General features: G+C 33.8%; 1 pseudogene; it reads right to left on the bottom strand.

The window, feature by feature from the left end:
- Positions 1-9,287: 9,287 nt before the first annotated feature.
- LOC100474589 lies at positions 9,288-9,940 on the bottom strand (annotated as a pseudogene).
- Between the last annotated feature and the right edge of the window lie 205 nt (positions 9,941-10,145).

The following is a 10,145-nucleotide window of genomic DNA, read 5'->3' as shown; positions in this document are numbered from 1 at the left end:
TGTGAATTCTTGATTAAGGTAATCATACATAAGCAGTGAATTAAACTACTGTGTATATAATAATCTCTATGGATAAATTTTTTTTGAGTTAATTGAATATCATCATAAAACTGGAAAGTATGGTTAAAGTCAATGTGGCTTGATTGTTGGAAGTATCATGATATATTTTAAAACTGATTCAGGTCACAGGTATGCTAGTACCAATAGATTAAAAAAAAAGTCCATAACATGGGAGAATTCTGCTAATTACTATACCAATAACCCCTCTCTATATATAATTTAAAGGTCACAAAAATATTTTTTTTTCTGAAAATTCTTCAGACTATTAAAACCTGTGGTCTTCCTTTAGGAAAATTAAATTGTCCCTCTTCTATGAACCCCAGATATTAGGATTATTCCATGATTGGAACTTATTGTTAATGAAACAAAGTGTTAGAACACAATATTTTCTCCTCATTTTTGATTAAGCCTTCAATAGTATACATGTTATCATAGCAAGATGAGTGTGAGTTGAAATCCCATCTTTCCATGAAAAATTACAAAGTTTTCTAGAGCCTCTTCTATGCTTCATGGACCCCAGGGCAATATCACAGATTTAAGGAATCAGATAAAATGAAAGTAGAGTGATTGGTAAATAATTTTATTTGGAGAGAGACGTCATCCTTATTAGAATCTCTACCCCACTTTTTATGAGTGAAGAGAAGGTACTCCCTTATAATTCTAAACCTAGTGAAACTTATGGAAGGAGCAGGGAGACCCACAAAGTGCCTGAAATGTCCTTCAGATACACCTAAGTTAGTGACCCATAACTGTGAAAATCAAAGGGGACAGAAAACTGGGAACTTCTAGAGGATGAAAGAAGGACTGACCAATTGTTTTTGGAGTAAAGCCAGAGAGTGAAGGCTGCTGCTCTGTTGGAATCAGCCTGGTCGCCCAGAGTTTATCAGGGCAAAGGACAGATGAATGCTTCCTGTGGACCAGATGTGGCACAAGAGAAAAATCCACGTGGGGTCAACCATAACATGTCCTGTTCAATAAGATTATGCAATTGGTGGGGGTTCACAAGAAAAACTCAGAAGAGCCTGGAAATGTAATCCTTAATGTTCAGGGGCCATGGAAAGAGCCCAAGAAGGCCACCCAAAGTAGGTATGCTTCTGCCTAGGTTAAAAGATTTGCTAGAGAAAAAAAATTCCACAGGAAACTTTTGAAGAACACAAGGATAGTGAGAGCTGACTTGTCCCAAGAGCCAGAACTTCAAGGAGGCTGTTTTAAATGTCTACATGTGCTAAATGAAACTTTGGCCCATGAATCACTTTAAGAAAGTAACATTAATGTAATATGACTAAACATTTTTTTCTGGCTTATATCAACAATAATTCAATAATGGCATAGCATTTCTAAGACCATTCTATTAATTTTCTGGTATTTCTCTGCTATTTGCAATGGCAAAAATGGTGTGTATCCCTTAAGTCTTCCATCAAAAGAATCTGCTGTGAGGAGTTTAGTTAGCAGACATCCCATAGCTGCTGTAGCTTTGGTATCTACCACAGTACCCCTATTCAGGTATGTCCTCCCCAGACGCTTTCCAGGTAATGACTAAGAAGAATTAGGTACTATATCAGGAATATTCCTACCCAAAGTGGAACACCTTTAGACGGTATTCTTTGCTCTGGTGTTCCTACAGCTGGACTCAGAGCAGCACCACAAGCTAAGTCTCTTTCTATTCAATTTTGTTTTCTTCTAATTCTCTATTCACAACTCCTCATTCACAAATGTCATACTTGTAGCTTCCTAGAAAATGGTTACTTCTACATGTAAATTAAAAAAAAAAAGCTTTAGACATTTTAGGCCTAAGTTTTCGTACTGATGCAAGCAATTAAAACTCATATTGTATCTGTAGCTCTATTTCTGTTCCGCAAATTATTTGAAGTCATTATCACGTCGTTGTGATTTACATTTCATGCTAATTGTAATGTAAGTAGAGACTGAAATATTTGGTCATCATGATCATTACAAGTTACACTTACTTGTGCACTAAAGTAAATCTTCTACTAGACAGCCTTGATATATGTATACATGCATGTATGTGTGGGTACATATGTGGGTGTAAAGTATAGCCTTTATACATAGATAAAAGTACTTACTACAAAATCTTAATATCTGCTTCACAAGTACTATCAAAATTAAATAAGTGAGATATGTGAAAACATTTATCTTTAGGCTGGCTATGCCAACTATGCAATCATTGCTAGGCTGTCACAAAATAAGTGACACTTTAAATTCATGGTAATGGGAACAGTTGCTTCCTGGTTTCATTGAAAAAAAAGCCTTAATATCAATATGATATCCCCTATATGTTCATTATTACCATTTAAAATCAACAATTTTATTGTTAACCATCCTGTATCCATTATATTTAATTTAATAGCACTTAAATTGGCAAAGTCACAACCTGGCATGGGGGACAGGGGAGCAATGAGCATGGAGATAAATCTTCTAGCATTCCAGCTTCTAAAATAAGCACAACATAATGCTAAAAATATTTAAAGATAGCTGTGCACTGGAAATCACCACAGTATAATGAAACAAAGGCTCTTGACTAGTCTGATTCAATCACACATCCCCATGCATACACATAAACTAGCAGAGGATAGCCTAGCAGAAGAGTTAAAACCAATTAAATAAATAAAAAAACAAAACAAAACATAAATACCACAGATAAAATCAATGAAGCCAAACCTAGTTCTTTGACATCAGAAAAATCAGAGCGATGAAGGAAACTAGAAGGTACAAATTACAATATTAGGAATTAAGGGGGGAGAGGGATTTCTATAGTTACTATTGTCATTAAAAGATAAATAAGCAAACACAGCACCAGAAAACATGAAATGACTAGATATAAATGTAACAGAATATGTGCAAGATCTTGTAAAAAATAAGTAAAACACTGACAAGAAGAATCAAAGAAAACCTACATAAACTAAGACATATATCCTTTTTGTGCATTAAATTATCAATTAAAATGCCATTTTTTCCTAAATCAATCCATCGGTTTTATTCAATTCCTATAAAAATCCCAGAGGCTTTTTCCCCCCAACAATGAAAACTGAACTGATTCCAAAATTAAGACAGAGGAACTAAATTAGTCAGCACAATGTTGTAACAGAAGAAAATATTTGGAGGATTCTCATTACTTAATTTCAAGAGTTGCCACAAGCTACCATAAACCAGATAATGGGATATTGACAAAAGGAAGGGTAGAACAATCAATGAAAAAAAATTATAGTCCAAAATGATATGACTACATATATTGTCAATTGATTTGCAAAGAAGTTGTGAAGTAAACTGAATGGAGAAAGTATAAAGTTTTCAACAAATTGTTCTGACACATCTTGGGATATATATCCCTGAAGAAAATATTTTCAAAACACACAATTGGTGAAGGACTTACATATGGAATATATAAAGAATTTGCAAAATGCAATGAAAAGATTTAAACAAACACTTCATGAAAGAAGATACATGGATTGCAAATATAAGCAAATGAAAGATACTGCTTTCCATGGCCACAGTCCAAGTTCTAAGAATGATCTGGCCATTGGCAAACTATTCCATCTGCTTTGCTTGCACCAGGCTCCTGTTGCCACATTGCTTCCAAAACACTGGGGTAAGAATAATTTTTTCCCCAGTGTTCCATTGATCCTTTCTCATGTTAAAAGGCAAAACTGTTTGCATAAAAAATGACTTTATTCATCACAGGTTTTATGGATTTTCATTACTCCTGAGCAGAAAATATTAAGTGTTTATCAGCAGTAGTATAATTTCTTGGGCTTATACTAAAGGAGTTTTAAAAATTGAAATTAAATAAGACATATCAGCATTTTCTTTCAGAAAGTACATTTTTTTTTAATTTAAGGAAAAATCAATCTCAAGTCATTTTGGTTTAAACAAACCTGATGACACCTAAGGAATAGTATGGTTTGGATACATCATGACTCTGACAGGACTTCAATAGTCACGGGAGAGAGAAGGATTCATGAATGTTAAAGGTAGGTGCTAAAACAAATTCTTCCTCTCCTTGATTCAAAGAGGGATGAAAGGGATGACAATCAAACAACTTAGAAAACGAGAAACCATGTTAGAATCGTGTTAGGAATTAGGCTAAGTGCAATTACAGTAAGCAGTGTAAATATTGCAAAATTTTAACTTGAACACTATAACTTGAATACTATGACTATAACTAACTTGAATAACTTGAAATAGTATAAACTTTCTAAATTACTAGAATGGGACATAAAGGAAAAGGAAAGTCTAGATTCTCCATGAAAGTAAACAATGGAGAAGATGTGGGATCAATAAAATTATAAATAAAATGACAATATTTGATGGAATATAAACAAAAATAAGTTAAAATCCTATAAAAACAAGACTGCCCTCTTAAATCATCCTTGAAGAAGAGCTAAAAATTGACATGAAAATATGCAGGAAACAATGATGATAAAACAACTACATAGTAGGACCTTTGAAATCACACTACATCATATAATGGAAAACCCATTGCTTTAAATCATTACTTTACCAAATATGAAATTAAGATGAAAGAATTAAGAAATAAGGATATCTATCAGTACATTTCACCATGTTAAAAAAATCAAAGGAAAAACTAGTCATAAGACCACATCCATGAAATTACTGCAAATTTTTGGAAAGATCTTATTTATTTATTTGAGATAGAGTGTGAGAGAGAGTGTGAGCAGGGGGGAGGGGCAGAGGGAGAGGGAGTGGGAGAAGCAGACTCTCCACTGAGCATTGAACCTGACTTGGGGCCTCTAAAATCCAGGACCCAGAGATCATGGTCTGAGCTAAAAGCAGTGGCTTAACTGACTGAGCCACCCAGGTACCCTGAAATTACTGCAAATTTTAAGGACCATTTTGTTACAAATTCTTTAACAAGAACTACTAGCAATTACTTGGAATGAAATAGAAGTTTTGACTTCTTCTTCTGTCTACTATTTTTTTTTATTTTAATTTTCTTAAATTCATTTTGTTGCACTGAAGTACCTCAGTATATTCTCTTAGGAATATACATGGTTAAAAAACTTTCTCAGTCTTTGAACATCTAAAATATTTCTATTTTCTTAGTTCACTGAACTATTTAGTATAGAATTATGAAATCAACTTACATTTTCCAAAGAAAATTTTGTATCTATTGCCCTGCTATCATAAGCAACAAACTGATTCCTTTAAATAGTATTGTATAAATATATTTATATTAATTAATCATTAATTGTGATTTGCTATAGAACTTTTAGATCCTATTGTGAGAACAAGGAAGTTTTCTTCTGTTCTTAGTTTGCTAAGGGTTTTGTATCTCTTTAATAAACCCTATTTAGTCATGATATATTTTTATATCTTTCTTGATTTATTACTATTAAAAAATTATTGAGGTATAATCAACATACTGTGTTATGTTAGTTTCAGGTGCATGATATAATGATTCAACAATTCAATACATTATCAGTACTAATCATGATAAATGTATTCTTAATTCCATTTATCTACTTCACCCATCTCTCATCCTCCTCCCCTCAGGCAACCACAAGTTTTTTCTCTGTATTTAAATTCTGTTTTGTGTGTGTGTGTGTGTGTGTGTGTGTGTGTGTCTTTTTTTCTTTGTAAGTTTGCTTATTTTGTTTCTTAAATCCCACATGTAAGTGAAACCATATGGTATCTGTCTTTCCTTATCTGACTTATTTCACTTATCTTTTCATTCATCATTATACCCTCTAGGTCTATTCATGTTGTTGCCAATGGCAAGATCTCATTCTTTTTCATGACTGAAAAACATTTCATTTTACACACACACACACACACACACACACACACACACCCCGCATCCTTATCCATTCATCCCTGGATGGACACTTGAGCTGCTTCCATATCTTGGCTATGGTAAATAATGCTTAAGTAAGCATAGGGGTACATATATCTTTTTGAATTAGTATTTTCACTTTCTTTAGGTAAATATCCAGTAGTGGAATTACTGGATCATATGATAATTTTATTTTTAATTTTAGAGAGACTCTATACTGTTTTACATGGTGGCTGCACCAATTTGCATTCCCACCAACAGTGCACAAGGGATCCTTTTTCTATCCATTCTTGCCAACACTTGTTATTTCTTGTGTTTTTTATTTTAATCATTCTGACAAGTGGGGCATGATACATCATTGTGGTTTTGGGTTGCAGTTCCCTGACAATGAATAATATTAGGCATATTTTCAAGTGTTTATTGGCCATTTGTATGTCTTCTTTGAAAAATATCTATTTAGATCATTTGTTCATTTTTATTCAGATTGTTTGTGTTTGGTGTTGAGTTGTATAAGTTCTTTATATATTTTAGATATTAACCCCTTATTGGATATATCCTTTGCAAATATCTTCTACTATTCAGCAGGTTCCCTTGTCATTTTGTTGAGATTTCTTTCATTGTGCAAAAGCTTTTCATTTTGGTATAGTTCCAACAGTTTATTTCTCCTTTTGTTTCCCCTGCTCGAGGAGACATATTTAGACAAATGTTTCTATGGCTGATGTCAAAGAAATTACTGCCTATGTTTTCTTCTAGGAGTTTTATGGTTTAGACTGATGTATTTTTAATTCTAACTTCATATATATGTATCTATATATCTATCTATGTATATATAGATATATAGATATATAGATATATATATTTTATTCTTAAAATTCAAATTTTGGTACTAAAATTTTACAAAGATGTACCTTGATGTAGGTAGCTACACATCTCTCTGATACTCACTGGGCCTCAACCTGATAATTTGTCTCTCTTCAAAATTAGAAAATGCTTTTCTATTATTTCTTATATCTACCTCCTTTCTTTTATATCTCCTTTTGTGACTCCTATTTGATGAGTGACAAGATTTTTTTTACATTACCACCATTTTCTTAACTTTTCTCAAATATATTATCTATATTTGTAATGTTGCACTGGTTTCAGGAAGAGATCTCGGGCTCAATCTTCTAGATCACTAGTTTTTTTTCAGCATTTTCCATTCAGCTATTCAGTCCCTTTGTTTGTTTGTTCATTTTTCTCCATCCTCTACCTTGATTTTGATTTCCAACTCATCTAACATGTCTTTTTAGGGATGTAATACTAAGAAAGAAGGGGGAGGAGAGGGAGAGAGGGACAAAGAAGAAAAAAGAAAGAAAGAAAGAAAGAAAGAAAGAAAGAAAGAAAGAGGAAGCTTTTTGAAATACTGAATCAACAACTTTCTTGAGAAAATAACGTTATGTGGAAAAAACAGATATTAATGATTAAGAATTGAAAAATGATTCTGATGAGTTTGTCTTACAATGTGAAAAATTTTAAGTATACTATAACCAATTAATTTTATTTAAATTCCATTTTAATACATGTAAAATCTAATGTATTTTTAATTTATAATCTATGTCTAACCACCAAAACATGTTTTTTCAAAAATAGAAATACAATTTTAAAGCAAAAGAAATAATACTGTCATATCTTAAAAAGCATAATGTCTTTGCTCTCCATGGCACATATGATAGTGGTGACTCATAGATTCAATGAAATACTACAAAGCAAATGTCATGGTAAAGGACAACCATATACTTACAAATATGATGTAATGTTTTGAACTTTGTAATTAAAGTGTGCTTAATTTATTAAGTAGTAATTTCTTGGTTCATACACAAAGCTAATGTTGATTATGTCTGATCTTGTAGCCTTTTACTGCTATGTTCAAACCATGTCAAAAGGAGTAAGTTACTTTAAGTGTAGTTCAAAGAGTTAGTATTAATTTTTATATAATCTGCTTACCTAAGTAAAATCATTCTATTATTCAGAAATCTCTGTTAATAGGCCATAGACTTAAGTAGGTGAATTAGAACACAAACTATTTATTTTGTGTGGGAGTGATACTTGGCGTGTGAGTGGAGACTGGTATTTAGAGATACCTTATTTTGTTTCTGATCTGCTTGGTCAGAACAGAAACATCTGTTTCAATTAAATTTTAAGAGAACCCTATTTACCCTGCAAACAAGTAAAATTTTTGATTCTAAAAAGTTTTTTTTTCTTTTTCTTTTTCTTTTTTTTCTCGGTGGGTCAATTATTTGTTTGACCCATTATCCACAGAACGTGAAATCATCCCGGGGTTACCTCTGCTTCTTCCTTGGAAAAAGTAAGAAGCCTGCTGGAGCAGAGCAGATGACCACAGGTAAGTAGTCTTAGGTGCCAACAGGTGTTGGGACTGCAGGGTGTAAAGCACCAGTTTTGACACAAGGAAGAATCTTAAAAAGATCTTTTTTCAACTATTTTTAGACTTCGTCTAAGAAACCCTGACTGGTTTCAATCTCCCTGAAGGAGCCTGAATCTGATACTAGAAATCAAATAACAGTAGAGGCATGGCTGTTTTGTAGTCAAATTTAGGAACTGTAAACTACAGTGAAGTTCAAATGTACCTAGAAGGTGAGATTTAATTGTCCAAAAATGAAGTCAGATGGTGAATAATTATCTAAGCCTGGTAACCTGGTATATTGTGTTAGATAAACAAATGAGTAGAAGAAAGTGTTAAATCTAAGAGACAATTCCAAATGTCATTCATAAGTAGCTTTCTATGAATTAAGGTCTCAAAAGTCTAACTTGTCTTTAAGACTTCTTATCATAGGTAAATGCTTTCTGTTTCCCATTGGCATAAGAGGAGGTTTGGAATATATGTTTAACTTTTATATACCTTCAGAAGATGTTAGTGACTTCTTCCATTCCCTCAAGCTGCAAAATACCTTTCTGCCTTAAAACTGGGTTTCTGGGTGCCTTTCCTATACTCAAGCTGATCATAAGGCCCTGTTCCCATTCTTCACCAATTATTTTAAGTAAAAATCCTAAAATGGCACAGGTGTCTCTCATTCCCATTAACTGCCCTTCCACTTCAGAGGCATTACACCTCATTGTCTACTAGTGTTGAACATCTTTCCCATAACTGCTCTGTTTTTAATGCTAGGTTAGCACCGAACCAGATTTGACAAATAATTTCTTGAACATGATCTCATCCTTTTTTTTTTTTTGCTTCTTCCCAGCATCTAATATTTATGTTCTGTCATTGTTTCAGACACTGCACCTGTGTTTTTTTTTTTTCATTCTCTGTTGCTTTAATTTTATGAAAAAGTTAATTTCAAATTAAGCTGAATACAAAGTCTTAGTGAGGGAAGTCTGGTGATCTCATTTACAAAAACATGGCCACTGTTCTTTGGCCTTAAAATTTCAGGAAGGACACTTTACATGGCTTTGTGTTTGCATGTGTCAGCAGCAGAGCATAGTACTAGACTCTGGCATCCATTGTCAGATGTTCTTCAGCTCCCAGAGCATCAAGTCTCTTTAGCAGATCATTTGTTGGTAAAGACATCACTTTCACAAAGTCTCCATCCCTGGCTTTGGCTTAGGTCTTACATTTTCAGCATCGTCTTCATCAAGTCACTCACAAAGTGTGCGTACAGTTGCACATACCTGCATCCATACATTCAGCTGGACAATAGTCAACATCACCTTCGTAGCCAGTCTCTCTCTCAAGTTCCAGAAGAGTAGCTGCTTCTGGGTTTTCCTTATCATCTGTGAGACCTGTGGGGACTCTGAGGCCTTAGCCTCCCAGTGGCAGGCAGAACTTTTTTCCCAGAATGGCACATTCCTCATGAAGAGTTCTTTGCAGTGCTGAGACAACTGCCGTACCATCATCCAACTGCCCTCTTCCAGCTGTAATTTACACAGCTACCCAAGTTCTAGTTTTACCAGGAAGAGCCATGTACACTGTTTTTTTTTTTTGAGCTTAACCCGTTTTCCTTCTGAAATTAACTCCTCTAAAATAATAGCCTGTTCAGTATTTTCAGAATTGGTCGGTTCTCGGTTTTTCATTTTCCATTTTCCAGTTAGTCTTCACTGACCTCAGGCAAGAAGTTCATTACCGAGGTTTGGGGCAAAGGGAAGGGTGCTCCTTTGGGAAAGAGAATGAAAAAAGAAAGGACGAGTCTGAGACAACAGCCTTGGAAGCCTTTCATAGCCCTGCCAAACCATTTTAGTCTTCTCTGGAATTGTAAGACAATAATTTGTGTTGTTTTAA

This window comes from Ailuropoda melanoleuca, chromosome 1 (assembly GCF_002007445.2).
Source record: "Ailuropoda melanoleuca isolate Jingjing chromosome 1, ASM200744v2, whole genome shotgun sequence".
Lineage (NCBI taxonomy): Eukaryota > Metazoa > Chordata > Mammalia > Carnivora > Ursidae > Ailuropoda > Ailuropoda melanoleuca.
Note: the sequence above shows the minus strand (reverse complement) of the source record. Positions and strands in the feature narration are given on the sequence as shown.